Source organism: Theropithecus gelada, chromosome 6 (genome assembly GCF_003255815.1).
Source record: "Theropithecus gelada isolate Dixy chromosome 6, Tgel_1.0, whole genome shotgun sequence".
Taxonomy (NCBI): domain Eukaryota; kingdom Metazoa; phylum Chordata; class Mammalia; order Primates; family Cercopithecidae; genus Theropithecus; species Theropithecus gelada.
In genome coordinates this window covers 136,297,270-136,320,029 of record NC_037673.1, presented here as the reverse complement: position 1 = coordinate 136,320,029, position 22,760 = coordinate 136,297,270, and the positions used below count along the sequence as shown (strand labels likewise).

General features: G+C 40.2%; 1 protein-coding gene across 5 annotated transcripts in view; it reads left to right on the top strand.

The window, feature by feature from the left end:
• NRG2 (neuregulin 2) overlaps nucleotides 1-22,760 on the top strand; it is a 198,389-nt gene that overhangs the window by 97,700 nt on the left and 77,929 nt on the right. The window lies entirely within an intron of this gene.

Sequence of the window (22,760 nt, the reverse complement as noted above, 5' to 3'; positions counted from 1 at the left end):
AAAAAAAAAAAAAAAAAAAAAAAAACATGGGCAAATGGTCTGAACAGATATTACTCAAAAGAAGGCATACGAAAGGCCACAAAATATATGAAAAATCCTCAACATCACTATCATCAGGGAAATGCAAATCAAAACCACAATGAGGTATCATCTCACCCCACTTAGGATGGCTATTATCAAAAAGACAAAAAGTAACAAATGCTGGTAAGGACACAGAGAGAAGGGAACTCTTGTATGCTGTTGGTGGAAATGCAAACTAGTACAGCCACTGTGGAAAATAGTATGGGGGGGGGTCTCTCAAAGAAATACAAATAGAACTACCGTATCATTCAGCAGTATCACTACTGGGAGTTTATCCAAAGGAAGGGAAATTATTATATGTGAGAGACATTTGCATCCCTATGCTTATTGCAGCACTGTTCATAATAGTTAAGACATGGAATCAACCTAGGTATCCAGCAATAGATGAGTGAATAAAGAAAATGGGGTACATACCCACAATGGAATACTATTCAGCCATTAAAAAGAATGAAATCCTATCATTCACGGCAACATGAATGGAACTGCAGGACATTGTGTTAAATAAGCCAGGAACAGAAAGTTAAACACTTCACATTCTCACTCATATGTGGAACCTTAAAAAAGGTTGACCTCAAATAAGTAAAAAAGTAGAACAGAGGATACTAGAGCCTGGGAAGACTATAGGGAAGGAAGGATAGAGAGAGATTTGTAAAAGGATACAAAATTACAGCTAGATAGGAGGAATAAGTTCTAGTATTCTATAGTCCAGTAGGATGACTAGAGTTAATAATAATATAAAATTTCAAAAACCTAGAAGGAGAATATTCAATGTTCCTATCACAAAGAAATGATAAGTGTTTGAGATGATGGATATGCTAATTGCCCTGATCTAATCACCATACCTTGTTTGTGTTGAAACATTTTTTTTTAAAGATCATATCATCTGAGAATGAATTCAGATACTTTTGCTTCTTCCATTCCAATCTGGACACCTTTTATTTAATTTTTTTTGCCCACACATTTTTTAGTGATTAAAAAAATCAAATAACTACAAATGAAAATAGTTGAGAGAACACTAATTCAGTACAAAGAATAACATTCATGATGTGAAAATTGTATGAAATTCAAAATTGTGTCCATAAATAAAATTTTATTGGAATGCATAGCCATTCCATTTGTTTGCATATTGTTTATGGGTTTGTTTGTTTGCACTACCAGTGAAAAGTTGCCATAAAAATTGTATATGACACTCTCATCACTGCACTGCTGCAGTGATAAAGTTATAACCTAACAATGTTAATAAGTGACATGTGTATCACTATACTGTGGTATTTCATTACCAGTGCATCCTCATTATGTCAAAATAAGAAAAGTGGACTTTGAATGTCATGCTTTTGAAAACAATATACTGTAGATTATTTTGTTGTTAAATTAGATGACAAAGAACTAGGTTTATTACACAATGGCATTATAGCCATGCTAAAAGAGCACAATATATGTCAATATTACCAAACACTTAACATTCATCACAATATTCCCAACTCACAGACAAGCAACAGTCAGAAAAATTAGAAAATTTAAAATCAAATATCTCATTACAGCACAATTTCTTCACAAAAATAAAAAGTGGGGCCGGCCGTGGTGTCTCATGCCTATAATCCCAGCACTTTGGGAGGCCGAGGTGGGTGGATCATGAGGTCAGGAGATACAGACCAGCCTGGCTAATACGGTGAAATCCCATCTCTACTAAAAATGCAGAAAAAATTAGCCAGGTGTGGTGGCACGCGCCTGTAATCTCAGCTACTCAGGAGGCTGAGGCAGGAGAATTGCTTGACCCTGGGAGGCAGAGGTTGCAGTGAGCTGAGATCATGCCATTGCACTCTAGCCTGGGTGATAGAGTGAGACTCCATCTCAAAAAAAAATAAAAATAAAAATATAAAAAGTGAGGCCAGACACAGTGGCTCACATCTATAGTTGCAGCACTTTGGGAGGCTGAAACGGACGGATCATCTGAAATCAGGAGCTCAAGACCAGCCTGGCCAACATGGTGAAACCCTATCTCTACTAAAAATACAAACACTAGCCAGGCATGGTGACATGCAACTGTAGTCTCAACTACTCAGTAGGCTGAGGTGGGAGAATTGCTTGAATCCAGAAGGTAAAGGTTGCAGTAAGCCGAGATGCCACCACTGCACTCTAGTCTGGGTGACACAGCGAGACTCTGTCTCAATATGTAAATAAATAGTGGAAATCAGGCTATGTCGAACTAATTTTCTAAGTGGCTAATTTGTTAGCAAAGCAAGGAAAGTTGCTTACAAATGGTGAGTTAATTAGACTGTATACAGAGAAAATAAACTCACTAAAGACTATTAGTCTTTCTGCAAAAATAGTTGTTCAAAGAGCTACAGACATTGGGAGAACATAAACAGTAAATTTAAAGACAAGGCAAATGATTTTCAGTGGTTTTCCTAGGCTCTGGATGAGCTGACAGTTGTTAACAATACTGGCTATTTATTATTGTTTATTTGAGGAATGGATGCCAAGTTTGAGGCCACTGAAAAATTAGCCTCTACGAATAGTGTAGAATAACTACAGATGAGAATAGTTGGGAAAACACTAACTCAGTACAACCTGAAGTGGAATCTGCTAAGATGTGTTATAACTAATGATCACAAAAATATGAATACAGTATAAAAAAGGCTTAATTGGGGAAATTTACAAAACTTGTGAAAATATAAAATGTTTAAAGCTTGTGGTCATTGTATTATTTATCTGCAGGTACTTTGATGGAAATATTTTAATCTGTCATGTATTATTGAACCAGTGATGTCAACAGTGAACTCCATTCACTCTTAGGAACTTAACCATTGGCAGTTCTGTGCCTTTTTGACGGAAATAAGAGCTAAAGATATTAACTTGTCCTATCATACATTTTGATGATTTAACAGTAATAAAATTTTGTTGTGATTTTTCTTTTAGCTCAGAGCTGACATTGATATTTTTCTGGATGAAAAAACTACCCTTAACCAGTGTTATCAAATACTAAATGACTTTGGATAATAGCTTTTGCTACAGATTTGGTATTTCTTAATGAATTTAACCTAAAATTACAAAGTAAAACAATGCTTATTTGTGAAATTGATATTGCGGTAAAATAATTTAGACTATAACTAATGTTGTTTGAATCACAAATCATGTCCAGCTGCTTTACACACTTCCCATGCTATGGGAAGTTGAAACAAGAAGCAAGCTCTCCGTCCCACACAAGTTTGCAATAGACATATTTTCTGAGCTCAAACTATAGTTCCAGCAGTGTTTTATTCCAATGTTGATGCAAGTGCAAATGAAATTTCTATACTTCAAAATTCACTTAACTCTGCAATTGAGGGACTTCCACCTAACCTTCAATTGGAAGTAATTAACCTGCAATGTAATGACAAGCTAAAGGCCAATATCAAGAGAAGAATCTATCAGAAATCTATAAATGCCTTCCAAGTGATGAATGTGCTCAATTAAAATCATATGCTCATGGATTGATATCAATATTTGGCATTGATTTTCTGTATGAAAAAGACATTTTCAAAGATGAAACGTATCAGATCTCATTACAGATCAGCATTAACAGGTGAATATTTGCAATCAACTTTGATAGTAAGACACACTAGCTGTGCATCATAATTAAATGAAATGTTATCCCCCACCCCCAAAAAATTATATTATTCTCATTAATAGGCCCATATTACAAAAAAGTATTCAATGATTATATGCTGAATTTCGTCAATTCAAAATTATAAAATTTTTGTGTGTGTCTTGTGCAAATACCCATAAAAAATGTTTGATTTTTGCTTCTTGGCCCAAGAAGTCAAAAATCTTTAATATCTGACTCTTTTTTTTTTTTTTTTAAATACCTGGCTCTTAACAGAAAAAGTCTGGTGAGCTTTAGGAAAACCCAGCCCCCATCTATATCATCAGTCTCATATTTATCCTTCAATATTCTGGCTCCACAGAGTTAGCCTGCCGTTGCCTAATGTCACATTTTCTTTCTTTCCTTGTGATCTTTGTATATGCTATTCTCTCTGTCTAGAATGATCTTTTTTTTTCCTTCCCCACTTCGATTGGCTAATTCCTTACTGTCCTTCAGGTCTTAGCTTAAATATACCTTCTTCAAATAAGTATTTACTGACACTCTCCACCACTGTGAGACAGATACCCTTCCCTATGAACTTCCACGGCATCCTGTGTCTCCCTGTATCGGCATCTGTTTTTAAAATGTACATGGCAAAAAATCCAAGAATGCATGATGGAAAATAAAGTCTCCCACATATTTCAGACTCCAGACACTGAATTCTTATTCCTAGAGGCTACCACTGTTACATTTTCTTGGGTATCCTTCTAGAGATATTCTCTGGCTATATGGCACATACCTATGTGTTTTCTTTTTAACCCCTCACAAATGATAGTATACTGTATACATATTTCTGCACCTAGTTTTTTTCCACTTAACTATAAACTTTGGAGTCTATTCCATGTGTACCTTGCAGAGCTGCCTCATTTTAAAAAATTGAGACAGAATTAAGACAATAAATTTCACCAATTTTAAGGGTACAATTTGATGAGTTTTAGCAAATATATACAGTTAGGTAAACATCACTACAATCATGTTAGAGGATGTTTCCTTTATTCACAAAAACTTTTCTCATGCCCCAAGCAATAACTGATTTCCCTCTGTCAGTACAGATAAAATGGAATCACATACTATGTATTCTTTTGTGTCTGGTTTCTTTTAGCAAGAATAATGTTTCTGAGGTTTATCTATGCTGTTGCATGTATCAGTAATTCCCTCCTCTTTATTGCTCAGTAGTATTCCGTTGTTTTTATATATCACAATGTGTCTATACATTCCCATCTTGGACATTTGGATTGTTTCCAGTTTGGGGCAATTAAAACTGCTATGAACGTTTGTGGACAAATCTTTGTGTGGACATGTTCTTATTTCTCTTGGATGAATACCTAGCATGGCAGGGTTCTAGGAAGGTCTATGTTTAATATTTTCAGAAACTACCAAACTGTACCATTTGACCTTCCCAGCAGCAGTTACTAAGGAGTTCCAGTTGCTCCACGTCTTTCCCAACCTTTTGTATTATCATTTGTTCTAATGTTGGCCATTCTAGTGGGTATATAGTAGTATCTCACTAGTTTGATTTGCATGTTGCTGATGACTCATGGTAAGCATCTTTCCGTGTACTTTTTTGCCATTGGTATATCTTTTTTTGGTCAAGTGTCTTCAAATTTTTGCTCATTTTTTTGAATGGACTTCTTTGTCTTTATATTACTTAGTTGTAAGAGTTTTTAAAATGTATATTCTAGACATAATTCCTTTGTCAGGTATGTTTTGCAGATTGTTTTCCAATTTCTCATTTGCCTTTTCATTTTCATAACACTGTCACTTGAAGAGCAGAGGTTTTAAATTTTGAAGTCCTACTTATATTTTTATTTTACGTTTCCTACATTTTGAGTCCTATTTAAGAAATCTGGCCAAGTGTAGTGACTCATACCTGTAATCCCAGCACTTTGGGAGGCCAAGGTGGGCAGATCACCTGAGGCCAGGAGTTCAAGACCAGCCTGGGCAACATGGTGAAACCTTGTCTCTACTAAAAACACAAAAATTAGCTGAGCGCTGTGGCTCATGCCTGTAATCCCAGCTACCCAGGAGACTGAGGTATGAGAATCGCTTGAACCCAGGAGGCGGAGGTTGCAGTGAGCTGAGATCATGCACTACCCTCCAGCCTAGGCGACAGAGCAAGACTCCATTTAAAAAAAAAGAAAGAAAGAAAGAAAGAAATCTTTGCCAAACCCAAGGTCACTAAGAATTTCTGGTATGTTTATTTCTCAGACTTTTTTAGCTTTTACATTTAGGTCTGCGATCCATTTTGAGTTAATTTTTGTATATGGTGTGATTTAGGGGTCAAGGTTCTCTCCCCTTCCTTCCTTCCTTCCTTCCTTCCTTCCTTCCTTCCTTCCTTCCTTCCTTCCTTCCTTCCTTCCTCTCTCTGTCTCTCTCTCTCTCACTTCCCTTTCTGTATATGGCTATCCAATTGTTTCAGCACTATTTGTTAAAAAGATTATCCTTTTCCCCCCAAGAATCCCCTTGAATTGCCTTAAAAACTTTGTCAACAATCAATTTGTGTGGGTGTATTTCTGGATAGTCTATTGTGTTCTGTTGATCTACAATCTTGATTATTTTAACTTTATAATGTATCTTGAGGCTGTACATGGTGGCTTGAGCCTGTAATTCTAGGAGGCCAAGGTGGGAGAATCGCTTGGGCTCAGGAGTTCAAGACCAACCTGGGAACATAGCGAGACTTCATCTCTACCAAAAATTAAAAAAAAAAAAAATTAGCAGGGCATGGTGTCCTGGGTCTGTAGTCCTGGCTACTCAGGAAGCTGAAGCGGGGGGACCATTGAGCCCGGGAGATAAAGGCTGCAGTGAGCTATGATCACGCCATTGCACTCCAGCATGGGAGACAGAACAAGACCCTGTCTCAAAAAAAAAAAAAAGTATTGAAATCAGTTAGTGTAAGGTCTCCAACTTTTTCTTCTTTTACAAAATTGCTTTTGGCTATTCTGGGTCCACTGCATTTCCACATACATTTTATAATTAGCTTATCAATTTCTACTAAAAAGCCTGCTGGGATTTGATTAGATTTCATTGAACTCATAGATTAATTTAGAGAAAAGTTACAGCTTAATATTGAGTCTTCTCATCCATGAACACATCTTTCCATTTATTTAGAGCTTACTTTTTCTCAGCAATATTTCATAGTTTTCTTTATTATTATTATTTTTTCATAGACAAGGTCTCACTCTGTCCTCCTGGCTGGAGTGCAAAGGCACAATCATAGCTCACTGCAGCCTCAACTCCTGGGCTCAAGCAATCCTGCCACCTTATCCTCCCTGAGTAGGTGGGATTACAGGCACACACCACTTTGTCTGGGTTGTTTCATAGTTTTTGGTGTGTAGTTTCACACTGAAAACAATGTACGTGTAAGAGTTTTTAAAAAATATATTCTCTGTGTTCACAGAATAGATATCTGTGTTCATAGTTTTCATTCTGTAGTTTCAGTGTGTAGTTTTACATATTTTTTATTAACTTTTTCTCTGGATTTTTTGTATTTTTGATGCTATTGCAAATGATATGGTTTACATTTCAGTTATGTCATAGAATATTTCCATTACCCCCAAAAGTTCCCCTATGCCCTGGGCAATCACTGTCAATATATAGAAATACATTTGATTTTTATATAATGACCATATATCCTACAACCTTGCTAAACTCACTTACTAGTTCTGGTAGCATTTTTGTAGATTCCTTAGGATTTTCTGCATAGACAACCATGTCATCTGTGAATCAAGACACTTTTACTTTACTTATTTTCCAATCCATATGTCTTTTTTTTCCCCCTTATATTTTTGCACTGGCTAATACCTCCAGTACAATGTTGAGTAGAATTGATTCCTGGCCTTATTCCTGATCTTAAGGGAAAAGCATTTAATTTTTCACCATTAAGTATGATATAGCTGTAGGTCTTTTGTAGATGCCTTTTATCAGATCGAGGGAATCCCCTTTTGTTCTTGAGAGTTTTGTCATGAATAGATGTTAGATGTTATCAAACACATTTCTACACCTATGAAGATCATCTCTTTTTGTTTGTTTGTGAATAGAGTGAATTACATTGATTTTTGAATTTTTTTTTTTTTTTTTGAGACGGTGTCTCGCTCTGTCGCCCAAGCTGGAGTGCAGTGGCCGGATTTTTGAATATTAAATTAATCTTGCAGTCTTGGTATAAACTCCATCTGATCATAATGTATTATCCTTCAAAATGTTGTTAAACTTTATTTCCTGGCCAGGCACGGTGGCTCACGCCTGCAATCCCAGCAGGTTAGGAGGCCAAGGCAGGCGGATCACCTGAGACCAGCCTGGCCAACATGGTGAAACCCTGTCTCTACTAAAAATACAAAAATTAGCCAGATATGGTGGCGCACACCTGTAATCCCAGCTACTCAGGAGGCTGAGACAGGAGAATCACTTGAACCTAGAAGTCAGAGGTTGCAGTGAGCTGAGATCACATCACTGCATTCCAGCCTGGGCAACAGAGCAAGACACCATCTCAAAAACTAATAATAATAAAAATTTTTTAAAAATTTAAATCTTTATTTCCTAAAATAAATTTACAAATTTTTTTCATGAGGAATTTATGTGGAATATTGGAATATAGTTTTCTTTTCTTATAATGTCTTTGTCTAGTTTTGGTATCAGAGCAATACTAGCCTCATAGAATGAGTTGGAAAGTGTTCCTTTGTCTTCTATTTTCTGCAGTAGTTTGCATAGAATTTGATATTCCTTCTTTCTTTAATATGTTTAGTAGAATTCACCATGAAGCCTTCCGGGCCTGGAGTTTTGACTATGAGAAGGGTTCTAACTACAAACTCAATTAGTTTAATAGATATAGGGCTAATTAGATTATCTGCTGCTTTTTGAGTGAGTTTTGGTAGTTCCTACTTTTCAATGACTTTTAAAGAATGTAATGTAATTATTAGCATAACATTGCTCATGAGATGCCATTATCATCCTTTTAGTGTATGTGGAGTTGGTAGTGAGGACTGTTTTCTCATTGTTGATACTGCTAATTTATATCTTCTCTCGTTTTTTCTTTTCTTCTCTCATTTTCCTTTAAAATTGGGATGTTTACACCATTTGCATTTAATGTGATTATCTTACTAGAAGTTGTGATTGATCTTACTAGAGGTTTAGCAATTTTATGAACCAGCTTTTAGCTTCATTGATCTTTTCTATCATTTTTGTGTTTCTATTTTGTTTACTTTCTTGCTTATTTCGTTATTTCCTTTTTCTATTTACTTTGGGTTTAACTTGCTCTTCTTTTCTAGTTGCTTAAGGTGGGAGCTTATTTCATTGATTGAAACCTTTCTTCTTTTCTCGTATAAGAGTTTAATTCTATAAATTTCCCTCTAATACTGCTTAAGCTGCATGCCACAATTTTTGATTTGTCATGTTTTTCTTTTCTTTTTCTTTCTTTCTTTTTCCTTTGCTTTTTTTTTAGACAGAGTCTTGCTCTGTCACCCAGGCTGAAGTGCAGTGGTACAGTCTTGGCTCACTGCAGTCTCCACCTCCCAGGTTCAAGCGATTCTTGTGCCTTAGCCTCCAGAGTAGCTGGGATTATACATGTGCACCACCACACCAGTTAATTTTTGTATTTTTGCTAGAGATGCGGTTTTGCCATGTTGGCCAGGCTGGTCTCGAACTGCTGACCTCAAGTGATCCACCTGCCTCAGCCTCCCAAAGTGCTGGGATTATAGGCGTGAAACACCACACCCAGCCTTTATTTTCATTTGACTCAAAATATATTCTAGTTTCCTTTGTGATTTCTTCTTTGACCCATATATTACTTAGAAATTTATTGTTTAATATGTAAGTATTTGGGTGCTTTTCCGTATATCTTTCTGTTACTGATTTCTAATTTAATTATTTTATGATTAGAGAGCATGGTTTGTATGATTTGAATCTTTTAGAATTTATTGAGATTTGTAGTATGGCCCAGAATGTGGTCTAATTTGGTAAATGTTCTATATGCACTTGAAATAAATATATTGTTTTTCAGTGGAGTATCCTGTGAATGTTAATTAGGTCAAGTTGGTTAATAGTACTGTTCAAATTTTCTATATCCTATTGATTTTGTCCACTTATTGTATCAACTATTGAGAGAAGGTATTGAAATCTCCAATTATAGTAGTGAGTTTGTCTATTTCTCTATTTCTAAATTTCTCTATTTCTAAAACTCTATCATTAGGTGCCAAATCTAAGGATTATTTCTTTTTTCTTTTTTTTTTTTTTTAAACTGAGGCAAAGCCTCACTCTGTTGCCCAGGCTGGAGTACAGTGGCGTGATCTCGGCTCATTGCCAACCTCTGCCTCCCGGGTTCAAGTAGTTCTCATGCCTCAGCCTCTCGAGTAGCTGGGACTACAGGCATGCACCATTACGCCCAGCTAATTGTTTTGTATTTTAGTAGAGACGGGGTTTTGCCATGTTGGCCAGGCTGGTTTCGAACTCCTGACCTCAGGTGATCCGCCCGGCTCAGCCTCCCAAAGTGCTGGGATTACAGGCGTGAGCTACCACGTCCGGCCAGGATTGTTATTTCTTATGAATGAATTAATCCCTTTGTCATTATAAAATGACCCACCTTATCCCTGGTAACATTTGCTCTGCATATACCTTGTCTTGTATTAGTACAGTCACTTAAGCCTTCTTTTGGCTAGCGTTGACATCTTTTTCCATGCTTCTACTTTAACCTACATTGTTGGGTCTTTCTTTTTTATACAATTTGACAATCTCTTCCTTTAAAATTGGGATGTTTACACCATTTGCATTTAATGTGATTATTGATGTGGCTGGGCATAAATCTACCGTTTTACTATGTTTTCTATTTGTCCCATCTGTTCTTTTTTTCTTCTTTTTCGTGATTTCATTTTATCTTTTTATTGGCTTGTTAGTTTTACATTTTTGCTTTGTTTTGATTTGTTTTGGTGGTTGCTTTAGGACCTATGGCATACATGTTCAACTTATCAGTCTATCTTCAAGTAACATGATTCCATTTTATGTATAGTATAAAAACTCTACAACCATATACTTCCATTTCCCGTTGCTTAGTCTTTTTGCTATTGTCATACATTTTACTTCTATATATGTTATAAACTCCACAATACATTGTTATTTTTGCCTTAAATCATTATCTTTTAAAGAGATTTTAAACACAAGAAAAATATATGTAAGGATTTTCTAAATGTTTTCTTTTAATTAATTGTTTTGTTTTATTTTATTTTATTTTATTTTATTTTATTTTATTTTATTGAGACAGGGTTTCACTTCCAGGTTGGAGTGCAGTGGCACAATCACAGCTCACTGCAGCCTCAACCTCCTGGACTCAAGCAATCCTCCCACCTCAGCCTCCCGAGTAGCTGGGACCACAGGCATGTGCCACCATGCCCAGCTAACTTTTGTACTTTTTGAAGAGACGAGGTTTCTCCATGTTGTCCAGGCTGATCTCAAACTCCTGATCTCAAGCAATCGGCCTGCCTTGGCCTCACAAAGTGCTGGGATTACAGGCGTGAGCCACCACACCCAGTCTCTCTTAATTCATTTTTAACTTTAATTTTATCATGGTCAAAAAACATATCTCTTAAAATCTACTGAGATTTGTTTTTATGGCCTAGCATACTATTAATCTTGCTAAACATTCTATGTACACTTGAATATGCATTTTCATTTTGGGGGTAAAATTTGCTGTAAATGTAAATTAGGTAAAGTAGTTAATAGTTCACTCATTTCTTTCATATCCTTATTGAGATTTTGTCTAACTAATCTATCAATTACCCATAGAAATGTATTAAGATTTCCAGCTTTGATTGTGGGTTTTTCTATTTTTCCGTTAGTTCTGTCACTTTTTGCTTCATATAATTTGAAGATCTCTTTTTAGAGGCATATATATTTTAAAATGTTCTGTATCTCTTATGTATTGACCCTTTTATTATTAAATGTCTTTCTTTGATTCTAGTATATTCCTTTTCTTGAAGCCTATTTTGTCTTGTATTAAGAGAGTCATTCCAGTTTTCTTACCTTTAAGGTGTGTGTAATTTCCAGCCTTCTGCTTTTAGTTTTTACTTTTGTTATTTGCATGGTTTCACAGTATTTTTACTTCTAGTCTATTTGTATCTTGGTATTTAAAGTGTCCCTTTTGAAGAAAGCACATAAATTGTTCTTGCTTTTTTTTTTTTTTTTTTTTTGAGACGGAGTCTCGCTCTGTCACCCAGGCCAGAGTGCAATGGTGCGATCTCGGCTCACTGCAACCTCCACCGCCCGGATTCAAGCCATTCTTCTGCCTCAGCCTCCCGAGTAGCTGGGATTACAGGCAGGTGCCACCATGCTCGGCTATTTTTTGTATTTTTAGTAGAGACAGGGTTTCACCATGTTGGCCAGGCTGGTCTCAAACTCCTGACCTCAAGTGATCCGCCCACCTTGGCCTCCCAGAGTGCTGGGATTACAGATGTGAGCCACCACGTGCGGCCTGTTCTTGCTTTTTAATATAGTCTGTCAATCTCTGCCTTTTCATTGGAATCAGTCCACTTACATTTAATGTAATTATTAATATGATTTTTTTATTTTTAAATAAATACTATTTTATCTGAGACTTTTTCATTTATGGTTTAACCATCCAATATGTTTACTTACTTCATTTCTTTCTCTTCTTGACACTTCTAGGAGATTTCTTTCTCTATTTTCTTTCTCTTTCCCTTTCCTGAATAAATTTTATTGTGTATACTTGAGGTTTTACAACATGTTATTATGGGATACATATAGATAGTAAAATACTTACTATAATAAAGTAGATTAACATATCTGTCATTTCACAGTTACTTTTTTGTGTAATAAGGACAGCTAAAATCTACTTAATGAACCAAAATCCCAAATACAGTACAATTCTATTAACTGTAGTTCTCATGTTGTGCCTTAGACCTCTAGATCTGTTCATCCTACGGATCTGCTATTTTTATCCTTTGACCTCCATCTCACAATTTCCTACCTTGCCACTCTCATGGTAACTAATGCTTCATTGTCTATCTTGTGTATTTAAGCTTTTTTTTTAAAAAAAATCCACTAATAAGTGAGATCATGCAATATTTTTCTTTCTGTGTCTGGCTTACTTCCCTTAGCATAACATCCTCCTGTGCTCCTGGTCCATCCATGTTGTGGCAAATGGCAGGAGCTCCTTTTTAAAGCCTGAAAAATAAATACACACATACACACACACACATACACACACACACACACACACACACACACACACACATATTACATTTTCTTTATCCATTCATACAACTATGGGCATTTAGGCTGTTTCCATATCTTGGCTAATGTGACTAATGCATCCGTGAACATGGGAGTGCAGATCTTTATGAAGTGGTGATCTTTTTGAAGTGTAATATACCCAAAAGGGGCGTTTCTGGGTCATATGGTAGTTCTATTTTAAATTATTTTAGGAAACTCCATACTGTTTTCCATAGTGGCTGTACCAATCTGCATTTCCACTAGCTTTGTACAATGGTTCCCTTCATTCCATACCCTTGTCAACATTAGTTATTTCTTGTCTTTTTGATAATAGTTGTCCATACAAGTGTGAGGTGATAGCTTGTTGTGGTTTTAATTTGCATTTCCCTGGTAGTTCATTAACTAAGGCAGTTTCTTTTCATTTGTCTTCAAGTTAACTGATTATTTCTTCTGCCATCTTAAATCCTCAGTTGAGCCCATCTAGTGATTTTTAAATTTTACATTTAAATTGTGCACCTTAGCTCTGTAGTCCATTTTAAAATATGTTTCCATTTCCTTGTTGAGATTCCCTACTTGTGTGTTTCTTGATGGTATATTTTCCTATAATTATTTGAACATATTTATAATAAATCCTTTGAATTCTTGATCTTCTAAATCCAGTATCTGGATCCAGTTGGAGTTCCTTCAAAATTAACTTGGTTGTACTTGGCCTTTGGGCTTCACTCTTTAAACTTGGCCTCAGCATTTTCCCTGTGGCCTCGGACCAGGGGAAGGGCCTCCTTTCTGTTTCATCTCTTCCGACCCTACTCTCAGGAACCTACTCTCATCCCACCTGCTCTATGTTGACTTCCCTGATTATTGGGACTCTCAGAGATCTTGTTACTCTCTTAACTGCTATGTTTAAATGTATATCCCATAATCTAGTGCTGGAGCATGTCCTGTTGTTTGCTAATGTTTATGTAATTTGTATTCCTAACTAGAATATAAACTCTTTCTGGATTGGGAGTATGTCTTTTTCTCTAGAATATCAGTAAATTGAGTTCCTTCTGTATGACAGGTCTTGGCCTGAGCACTTTATACTATCTTTCATTTAGTCTTCAGAACACCCTTGTAAGATAGGTATCATTATCCTCATTTTCCATACGCAGAAGCTAAGACCCAGAAAGGTTAAATGATGAAGCCAAAGTTAGTGAGAGAGAATGACTAGGCGAGCATTCAAACTCAGATCTATCTGACTCAAAGCTCATGTGGCCATGGCTTTTTATTCTAGTTGGACTTGTAACCTCTTGTTCTTTCTGGCCACTAGTCTGACTGTTACCATGTGGAACAGACTCAGATAAATCTGTGGATTCCTTGAATGGGGTCTGGTGACCCAATGTTCCCTGCACAGCCTCTTGTTACTTCAGACAGCATCGCATGGCCTGCTTGTCTGCTTTAGCCCCAGCTGTGCTCTTCATCAGGATCCACCCATGGGCTGCTGCACTCAGAACCCCTGCTTGGTAGCCCAAAATAGCCTTTGTTTTCTCCTGGTGGCTGGTGGATTTTCCCCAGCCATTTTTGTCAAGTGGGGCCATGAGTTGGAATAGCAACAGATGGTAAGTATCTAGAAGTCAATGAGGCATGCACTTTATCATCAGAAGCAGAAGTGTGTTCTGCAGAGATGGAAAGCAGACCTCCTACCAGGAGAGGAAACACAAACCAAAGGGAACCTTCCCAGAAGTTTGAACTGAACTCTGTTCCTTTTCTGTCTCTGAGGCATTGAGGAGTGTGGTCCTCTTTGTTGAATCCTTTTCCAAACATACCTTACACATGGTTAAAGCAGGTAAAACATAAACCATCCCTTTGCAGGGATTCTTTAGGATACATCTAGTTTTCAGTGCGTTATAGACATGATCACCTCCTAGGTGCTTAGCCAAGTCCTTTGGTTTATTCTAGCATCTGCAGACTGGAAGAGAAGACTTCTCTTTTAACTCACTCACCTTCTTCCCCCAGGGAAAGTGTGAAAGAGCACATTTGTTGAAAGAGACAAGTTCTGCATTAGGCTGGTTGTTTACTTGGGTCTGAAAGACAATAAACCCAGTCCTGACTTGGAGTAGGAGAAACTTAGGAAAAATCAAGGGTGCTGGGGAAAAACACTAATCCTCGTTTGTCCCACAAACAACCATGTTAAAATGTTGGTACAGAAGCCCCCTCTGAAGCTGAAGAGAATGCCTTGAGTTAAGAATCTTGTCACAATGGCTTACCCTATGTGACATCACAAATTCAGACAAATGAGGTGTGACTGTCCCACTTTGGGGGATGCTATCGTATTTGGTTATTTTCTTGCTTTTTCTCTAAGGTAAAGTCAGAATCTATTGAAATATCAGTCACTTTCTCACTGACAAAGTGACACAGCAGCTGATGGGAGGGTTGACCTGTAAGGAATTTGTGGAGCATCAAGCCCCAGCCAGATGAAGGAGTCAGACTGTTGGAGGGCCTGCTGAGAAGTCACGGCATCCAATCTTTTGACCAAGGAGGGAAGCAATCCTGTGGTTAAAAACATTTGAGAAAAGAGGCCTACAGATAGCCTCTTGAGGGTACTGTTTGCTTGGCACCCATGTGGAAGTGTGGCTTCTCTGCTGGGCAGGCATTTCTGTACAACTGTGACCACTCTTCCTACCTGGCTTCTGAGGAATGCATAGCTCATACCTGATCTCTTCTATTCTCTTGCATCCCCTAGGAAGCAGGATTTATATTTTCATTCATCTGATAAGCCCTATGAACAGCCATTGTTATGTGCTGGGAGTACAATAAGGAATGAAAAAACGTCCCATTCATCAAAGATTATAGTCTAGTCAGGGCAATGAGGCCACAGGATCCATTGTAGTAGAAGGTATAACATGCTTAATGTCATTGGAGGGAAGCAACATCATATTCTATTCTTTAGGGATGGGTAGGTTTAGAAATAGCAGATATGGCATGAGGTGCCTAGGAGCCAGAATAAGAAATGTTTGGAAGTAAGGTATGTTTGGGAACCATGTGGCCAGATGACAGACTGTGTGAGGCAGAACAATGACAAAGGACACAAGATGGAGTGCCTTGAGTGGCAGGCCATGGGGTTGGACACTCTTTGAGAGTTGGCCAAGAGCTCAGAAGGACTTTTGAGCAGAGAAGTGACAAGATAAAAGCTTTTGAAGGAAGATTAATAGAGCAACTATGTGTGGGATGTTTCATGGGGTGCTAGAATAGAGAACCAGGATAAAGGGGGAAAGTTGGAAGATGCTGGAAGGCTTAATTTTGATGGCCATGATGAGAATGAGTAGAGGAGAAGAGGCAAATGTGTTAGACAAACATTGGGCAGGCAGAATTAGCCAGGCACAGCTAGTGACAGGATGTGACGCCACACTGTCAGTCAGAGACAACTCTGGATTTTTAGCTCAAGTGACTGAGGAAAAGCTGAGGCGGGTAATAGATGTCAGAAAGTCAAGAGCCAGAGGAGCAGGCTCAGGGAGAAGACAGTAAGTTCCATTTGTAGTGGCTGAGCTTCATCTTCCAGGGGCAAGTTTTCAGCTGGAGTTAAGAGCACAGAGTTGACCATCAGGAAAGACCAGCATCAGAGACACAATTGGGTTGTTCTAGGAGAAGTGGTAGCTGTTGCTCTGCGGGTTGTAGAAATCCTTGAGTGGAGAGTAGGAAATAATGGCCAATGCCTGCCCAACACTTGGTCCAGGTCAGGGTTCATATGTTTCTAGAAGAGAGGAATAAATTAGTGGAAGAATGAGACAAGGACAGAATCTCGAGAAGCACTTACGTGTAGAGTGGTCATCGGTGAAGAAGAAAGAGAAGCGACCTTCAGAAAACTAGAAAAGCCAGGAGAGGAACCCTGGGAGAAGAGGACAAGTAGGGCAGCAATTTCAGGAAGTAGGTGACCCCCATATTCGTTGCTGCAGAAAAAAACGGAGAAGGCTATCAGGATGGCCAGGCGCGTTGCCCTTATGGGACAAGACACAGAGTTTGCCTCAGTGATGGGACTTAGGCCCTGGGCATTCATGTTCACTTGTTCTCTTTGTCACAATGGCTGCTCTGATTCTAAGAGTCCTGGTCAGAAAGGGCTGACTGATAGCAAGGGAGCTCCTTTTTGTCTCTTGCCTTTGGCTGTTGGTTGGGGACTGTAGGGTGTGCAGTGGGGTGATTGTGTGAGGATTGGGATGGCTCATGCTTTCTAAGATAAATCGGGCTTTTTCTAGAGTAAGAGGCAGACTAAGGGCATAGCACGCATCTCTGTAAAGACCACATCTTGACCTCCCAGAGGGGAGATAGATAAAGTTGTAAACTGGTGGCCATCTCATCCAAGGCCAGTAAAATAATCCTGGGGATAGTTTCCTTTTGGAAATGAGATAAGGGGAGAGAGGACCAGAGAGTGCTCAAAACTTGTCCTGTAGACTTTACCAGATTACTTTTTTTTTTTTTTTTTTGAGACAGGGTTTCACTGTTGTCGCCCAGGCTGGAGTGCAATGGTACGATCTTGGCTCACCGCAACCTCTGCCTTCCGGGTTCAAGCGATTCTCCTGCCTCAGCCTCCCTAGTAGCTGGGATTATAGGCATGCGCCACCATGCCTGGCTAATTTTTTTATTTTTAGTAGAGACAGGGTTTCTCCATGTTGGTCAGGCTGGTTTCGAACTCCCAACCTCAAGTTATCCGCCCACCTCAGCAGATTACCTTTTTCTAATTTTATTTCTCCAGTCTGATTCATTCTTTGAGGAGCCCCACAGTTTCTGAGCAGGGAACTAGAGGACTTTGGGACCAGGAGCAAGATTAAGTGCGGTGGGGGAAGAGAGGGGGAGAACAGTTGCCTGGAGCTTACTGCAGTGAAGGTTTCAAATGGAACAGGGCAGTAGGGCAGGTATGAGGCATCTGAGCCCAGAGTGAGCCAAGAATAAGCACAGCAGGTGGGGGAGGAAGAAAGACTACTACTCCCACTTGCACACGCTCCCAGTATGGTCTCCCGGAGAGACAGCTGTGACCCTTGCCAGGTACCACATCCTTTTATTAGGTTCTTCTTGGCCTCTTAGAGCAGAACTGTATGAGAATCTTGACCTTGCACAAGAAACTAAGGTTAGGTATAGTAGAGACAGCCTAATGTGGAGTCCTGGGGGTGGGTGGTTGGCACAAGGCCCTGGACTCCTTCCCTGCAGGAGGCAGGCAGCCATTCTTCCTTCCATGGTCACAGAGGGGGCTGTGTTCAACTGCCTGGCAGAAGGTCTGATTGGAATGTGCTTGGAAGGTGAGCTCAGGTGATACACTTCACAGATGGGGCCCATCACATCTGCTTTGGAATGGAAAGAAAGTTGTAAGTAGTAATATCAGACTTCCCAAAGGAGGGGGAATGGAGGTTCAATCCATGGAGGGAGTAGGGGTTCAATCGCTGGACAGATTTACTTGCACCCAACCAAGACAACAGGAAAGAAGAAAACCAGACAGTGGAAGTTATGGATGAACTGATAGATGAACATTCATGTATCACCTTTGGGCTAGAGGCAGCCTTGCCTGAGCCTGGAGGTTGGAAGCTGACCACTTCTAGCCTAAGGAGGTAAGGAAGCAGAAAAAGCAGAGGTAGACTGTTTTCCTGCCCAAAGGTATATGCACAGGGGCCCTGCTCATTCTTACTCAGCAGCACACTTGATGCAAGCCATACTGAGGCCATAAGCATAGCATCATCACTCATGGCAGCCAGCCTGAGGTCTGACAAGCAGGGAGAATCAGAAAGGGGTGGCTACCTCAGCAGACCATAGAGAGCCAGGCTTATATGACCCGATGCCACTGAGCACGACCATGTGTACTATGTGTGCCCTGATCCCTGCAGAGGGCTCACACACCAGCACTTCCTCCTCTGCTGCCTCTGTGGGGCCATCCTTCCCTAGTCAGCATCCACACCAGGCTCAGAAAGTATAGAGACAAATGTCAAGTGCAGGGAGTAAAGAGGCTCATGCCCATGCCATGCTGACCCTGGCAGAGCAGCCAGAGCATGTGTGGCATGACACATTACCTCTTGGGGACCAAAGAAACAAGTCTTCAGGTGTTCATCTTGCGGGTGTTAAAGGTACTTCTGCTGTCTTCCTGTGTCATAGGAAGGCCCTAGGCTCTCTCCACACCCTGCTGCTGTGTTAGGGGCAATGGGGTGACTCAGAGGCTGCAACAGCTACATTGCCTGCACCTACTGAGTGCATGTGGCAGGGGGCTGAATTGGAAGGAAATAAGATAAAGTTGCCTGGGCAGCCAGAGTGGAGCTGGCCAGCTGTCAGGAGTTGCCTCCGTGCATCCATGGATGGGCTGCTTGGAAGACCCTGTGGAGTGGGTAGAGAGGTGGGGCCTGGAGGTCTGTGCTGGCCAGGCAGGTGAGGTAGGATGGATCAGAAGAGTGCCAACATCTTCCCTTAAGCTCCCCATCCCTGCAGGGTCCTCTACCAGACCTCAAGAGCCTGTGCTGCAAGCTACTGCCCGTGACCTCTGCCAGCACGGTTGTACGTCCCAGGGCTTGGTTCGTCTGCAGGACCTCTACTTTTTGCCTCTCTCAGTTGGCTCAAGAGCCTGAACTGTTTTACTCCTGGGGGTAGCTTATCTACAGATAGAAGGACCTCTGGAGGGAGCTTCTAGTCTAGATCGTAGTAGAAACCAAAGATAATATTTACCAGGACAGAACTGAACCCAGCCACTTAGCTGCAAGCTTCCCCTTCTGAGCCCTTCAGGGTACACAGTGGGCACCAGCCCTTGAGATTTGGTATTGTTAGCGCTTTGGGGAGCACCATCTCAGTTTCCCACCAGTGTGGAAGCTCCTTGAGTGTGGAGGAAGGTCCCCCCAGCACCGTGTTTTCAGGCCTCATGAGTGTCCAGTAAACACTGACAAAGCTGAGGAGCAGTGGAAGACAACAGAGAGGTGAGTGCAGAATTTGTGGGATGCAGATGGCTGCATGGTGCAGCCTCAGTCAGAACACAGGACAATAGCTTCATAGGGAATTTTCTACCCTGGTAGTCAGGATTTTGCTCCTGACCAAGAAAACAACAAAAAGAAAACCATACAGTAGAACTCATGAATGAACTGACACACTCCACCACCCCTACTTCATCTGAATACCTTTATTAGCCTCACATCTTCTTTGAGCCCTGGGCTATCCTCCTGTTCCTCCTCCCCATGCCTTCCCTGCAGGCTGCTCCCAGGCTTCATGTGTCCTACTGTCCTGAGACTCGGGCCAGCCCTAGGCAGCAATCCGCATCTCTTCTCGAGATCCCCACACCTGTGTCATTTTCACTCTTCTTACCTTGATCCCATTCCAAAAATGTATTAGCAACTTAATGCCTTTGCGTTCCTCAGATCCAGGCTCCAAGTGAGCAGTGGTCTTTGTCCCAGAAGTAGCAGCGAAGAGACCTCAGCGAGGCCCCGGAAAGGGAGGTGGCTGAGGGAGCCTGTGCCAAGCCCCAACAGCCCAGGGAAGCCTTGCAGAAAGATTCTTTCTAGAGGAAAGACAAGATTAGCTGAGCCTCCCCAAAAAAGACAAGTAAAGAGGACACAGAAATATTTCCTTTAAAAGGGAGCAAGAGCAGATGGAAAGAGGGTTTATATTAATGAAATCTCCGGATATTAAGGATGAAATGAATGCCAGGGAAGGTTATTATCATTTCATTAGAACACAAAGAAAGAAACAAACACGTTATTATGTGAAATCAAGAAGTTATGAACAAGGGAATCCAGCAGGGAAGTTATTAGCTGGGTTAATTAAAACAGAACAAGCCGGTTGAGTAATTCCATCTGTAGAACCCAACAAGGAAGGCATAATTCATTGCCCTTAAAAAAAATACTCAGGGTATTTTTCTTTTTCTCCTTTACCAGAAATTATGTACTTTTGGTATTGTCTCACAGACCAAAAAGATTTATTCTTATCAAAGCTGAATTGATTTAGCACTCTTGTGAGAGAGTTCAGTTCTGACCAAAAGAGATGGCAATCCCCCAGAGATTCTTGAGCCCAGACAGCCAGGGGCTCTCCCCCATCTAGGATCATGGGTCCCTCAAAGATCCCTCCATTGCCTGGCTTGCAGGATTGTGGGAGGTGGCAACAGAACATGGGACCAGGTCTTACTCATCCATCCTAGTGATCCTGGGGAGGGCTGGACCAGGCCACGTTTGCTTGCCAACTTCTCCACTGCTTCCTCTTGCCATCCTGAAGCTGGAAACTCCTTGGCACAGTACTGCTCCCTACAGCTGTCAGAGCCAGTCTTTCCACCTAGCTTTGTTGGCATCTAGCACAAGGGAGATGACCAACAGGACTGCTGTTTGCAGCATCAACCCACCTGGTATTGTTTGAGTAGTGCTCATATAGCTGGCTGAGTTGCTGCTCCCTTCAGGAGGCCTGGAAGTCCCAAGTATGACAGTCCCGAGTAGGCCAAATGGGTCCCATCAGCCCTCAGGATTTTCTTTGTCTCTCATTTGTCAGGCCTTATGAATTAAAACTAGGACTCTGGGTTTGCGTGAGCCCTTGGAGGTTGATCTTAAGGGCTTTGGTATGTTTCTCAAGTTAACATACCAAAGGGCCAGAGCTCCCAAGTTCTTTGGCCCTTGAGCACAGGTATAGGACATGAGAGCTGGAAGGGGCCTTGCTAAGGGTATAGTCCATCGAAGGCTTTTGTTGGAGAGGAGGAAACTAGGCTACAGAGTGAGAGAGGAAATGTCTGAGACCCATCTGAGGCTACAGAGCTAACTCATGGCTGAGCTGGACAGGAAACAGTGTTTCTTAGCAAGTCCTGGTAACCTACTTCCGCCCTGTGCCCCTCATGCTCTATCCCTACACTTCAGGGCTATCTCCCGCAGAGTGCCTAGGAGACTCCTGAAGAGCGCAAGATACATTTTAATAAGGGTTATAGCATGTGGCACAAACACTGCTTCATAATTGTCCATTGCTTTTTTTAATTGATGTACTTTTTTTAGAGCAGTTTTAGGTTCACAGCAAAATTGGGCAGAAGCACAGAAAGTTCCCATACCTCCCTGTCCCACACATGCACAATCACATCCACTATCGACATTCCCCACCACGGTGGTACATTTGTTACAACTAATGAACCTAGATTAACACATCATTATCACCCAAAATCCATAGTTTACACTAGAGTTCACTCTTGGTGTTGTACATTCTATGGGCTTGGACAAGTGTATGAGGACATGTATTCATTATAGTATCATACAGAGTATTTTTTGCTGCCCTAAAAATCCTCTGTGCTTCACCTCTTCATCCCTCCCTCCCCTCAACCTCTGGCAATCACTGGTCTTTTTACTGTTTCCATAGTTTTGCCTTTTCCAGAATATCATATAGTTGGAATCATACAGTATGTAGCCTTTTCCGATTGGCTTCCTTCACTTAGTAATATACATTTAAGTTTCCTCCATGTCTTTTCATGGCTTGATAGCTCATTTCTTTTTTAATGCTGAATAACATTCTATTGTCAGGATGTACCACAGTTTATTTATTCATTCACCTACTGAAGGACATCTTGGTAGCTTCCAAGTTTGGGCAATGATGTATGAAGCTGCTATAAACATCCTTGTGCAGGTTTTTCTGTGGATATAAGTTTTCAGCTCATTTGGGTAAATACCAAGGAACACAATTGCTGGATCATATGGTAAGAGTATGTTTAGTTTTGTAAGAAACGGCTAAACTGTCTTACAAAGTAACTATACTGCTTACCATTACCACCAGCAATGAATGATAGATCCTGTTGTTCCACATCCTCACCAGAATTCGGTGCTATTAGTGTTTTGGATTTGGGGCATTCTAATAGGTGTATCATAGTATCTTGTTGCTGTTTTAATTTGCA